This window comes from Harmonia axyridis, chromosome X (genome assembly GCF_914767665.1).
Source record: "Harmonia axyridis chromosome X, icHarAxyr1.1, whole genome shotgun sequence".
Lineage (NCBI taxonomy): Eukaryota > Metazoa > Arthropoda > Insecta > Coleoptera > Coccinellidae > Harmonia > Harmonia axyridis.
In genome coordinates this window covers 32727305-32729804 of record NC_059508.1, presented here as the reverse complement: position 1 = coordinate 32729804, position 2500 = coordinate 32727305, and the positions used below count along the sequence as shown (strand labels likewise).

Below are 2500 nucleotides of genomic sequence, written 5' to 3'. Positions count from 1 at the left end.
GTCCATGTTTAGAGATGCTCACGAAATGAGGAGCCGGCCGCTTATGTCGGCGTTTGTGGTTGGGCGAAGTTCCTTGATGGAACGAGGAGCCGGCTGCTTATGCTGACGTTCGTAGTTGGGCGAAGTCTCGTGATGTGCTCGGAATAAGGATTCGAAGCGCTTGGATTGCCGCGTTCGTGGCTGGGCGAAGTTTCGTGTTTGGCACGGAACGAGGAGCCGGCTGCAGGTTTTAAAGATTCTCGCCCGAAATCGATCAGTCGTTACCGTTGTCTACGGACTTCGGTAGGACGATCTATTCCAGGGACGAAGACGTCGACGTTGTGCGACGCCCGTTACATTAGCGTTTTTATGCTCTTTCGGGATTGTCTGCGACGTTTGTCTCCGTCCGAATTTTTTACGATAATTGTCACTAGATTAGTACGCAAACTAGTTGAACCGAAGATTTTGCGCCGATCGACTGACGTATTGACCCTTCAGTGGGTCGTCTCAGTCATTGGAATGTCATTCTCGAGGAGGTTCGCAGTTGGCGTCTCGTATTTCGAGGGAAAGTCCATTGCGACTAGTACCGAGAAATCGAACATAAAAGATTACCCTGAACGGTGGATCACTTGGCTCGTGGGTCGATGAAGAACGCAGCTAATTGCGCGTCAACATGCGAACTGCAGGACACATGAACATCGACATTTCGAACGCACATTGCGGTCCTCGGACACTGTCCTCGGACCACTCCTGACTGAGGGTCGGTTCCATTACAAAGACTGCCCGGCCAGACGTTATGGCTTGACGAAGTGACGACGTAAAGGTCGTCTAACGTTGATCCTGTACCGAAGGTCATTTGGGCGAGTTGGACGGTTTGCCGCGTGACGATCAACGTTCTGTCGTTTCGACGCCTCGTGTGTTGGAATGATGAGGAGTTGTTTTCGTAACGCGCCGTCTTGAATTGCGAAAGCATATATTGTGGTGTCGTGGTATTGCTCGATCTGCGCCCATGACTGTAGACATGCGATCGTCGTGTCCGAGAAATCTGAACGACGTCCGATCGCTTTAATGTGCCAGTTGTCGCGCGTTGCGGATGAGCTTTCATGAGCGCACCCCCGAAACACCGAAGCACTTTGCTTGGATTCGCATGATCCGCCATACGGAGCAGGAGATAATAGACGCCTTTGAGTAGGCTAACTCCCTCGCGTAAGGTACGTGATTTTATGAGCCGCCAAAGGTTAGTTTCGGAACGTTTCGATGATTTGAACATACGACCTCAGGACAGGTGAGACTACCCGCTGAATTTAAGCATATTATTAAGCGGAGGAAAAGAAACTAACTAGGATTCCCTTAGTAGCGGCGAGCGAACAGGGATTAGCCCAGCACTGAATCCCGCGATCGTAACCGGTCGCCGGGAGATGTGGTGTTTGGAAGGATCCATTATCTGGCGAGTTCGCGGCGCGTTCAAGTCCATCTTGAATGGGGCCATCGCCCATAGAGGGTGCCAGGCCCGTAGCGACCGCTGCGGCTTGCTAGAGGATCTCTTCTTAGAGTCGGGTTGCTTGAGAGTGCAGCCCTAAGTGGGTGGTAAACTCCATCTAAGGCTAAATATAACCACGAGACCGATAGCGAACAAGTACCGTGAGGGAAAGTTGAAAAGAACTTTGAAGAGAGAGTTCAAGAGTACGTGAAACCGTTCAGGGGTAAACCTGAGAAACCCGAAAGGTCGAATGGGGAGATTCATTCGCGCCTGTTGTTGGGATTTACTGACTGTGGAAACGGCGACGTTCGCGTTGGCTGTTCCCTTCGGTTCATCTCCGGCTTCGGACGCGTGCACTTCTCCCCTAGTAGGTCGTCGCGATCCGTTGGGTGCTGTTCTACGGTCTCGAGTGTAGCCCGTGAGCTCGGATTTTCCGATGTTTACGGACACTGGGTTTCCGAACAGCTCGCTCGACGGTTTACTGATGGCGGGAGGCCGCGACTTAGTTCGCGTCCGGCCCGTGGCAAGTATGTGAATTGTGATGGCGATCGGACCTAGTGCCGATTCCGTCCGTTTGCGACTGTTCGCCGCGGTGTTCTTGGACAGACCTCTTGAAACGCCGATCAGCGACGCTATTGCTTTGGGTACTTTCAGGACCCGTCTTGAAACACGGACCAAGGAGTCTAGCGTGTGCGCGAGTCATTGGGAATCACTAAACCTAAAGGCGCAATGAAAGTAACGGTTCACTTTATGTGAACTAAGGGAAGATGGTCGGTCTCCATGACTGACCCGCATTCCCGGGGCGCCTCATTCTCATTGCGAGAGGAGGCGCACCAAGAGCGTACACGCTGGGACCCGAAAGATGGTGAACTATGCCTGGTCAGGACGAAGTCAGGGGAAACCCTGATGGAGGTCCGTAGCGATTCTGACGTGCAAATCGATCGTCGGAACTGGGTATAGGGGCGAAAGACTAATCGAACCATCTAGTAGCTGGTTCCCTCCGAAGTTTCCCTCAGGATAGCTGGCGCTCGTTGCATACGA

General features: G+C 52.6%; 2 non-coding genes across 2 annotated transcripts in view; both read left to right on the top strand.

Moving 5' to 3' along the window:
• The first annotated feature begins 588 nt into the window (after nt 1-588).
• On the top strand, nt 589-743 carry LOC123686882. Its single transcript, XR_006748636.1, has one exon. It is a non-coding gene; the product is annotated as a 5.8S ribosomal RNA (ribosomal RNA).
• Nucleotides 744-1250: 507 nt separating this feature from the next.
• Nucleotides 1251-2500, top strand: part of LOC123687867 — a 4012-nt gene continuing 2762 nt past the window's right edge. The window contains exon 1 of the ribosomal RNA XR_006749573.1: nt 1251-2500. This exon is cut by the window's right edge and continues 2762 nt beyond it. This is a non-coding gene — a ribosomal RNA (large subunit ribosomal RNA).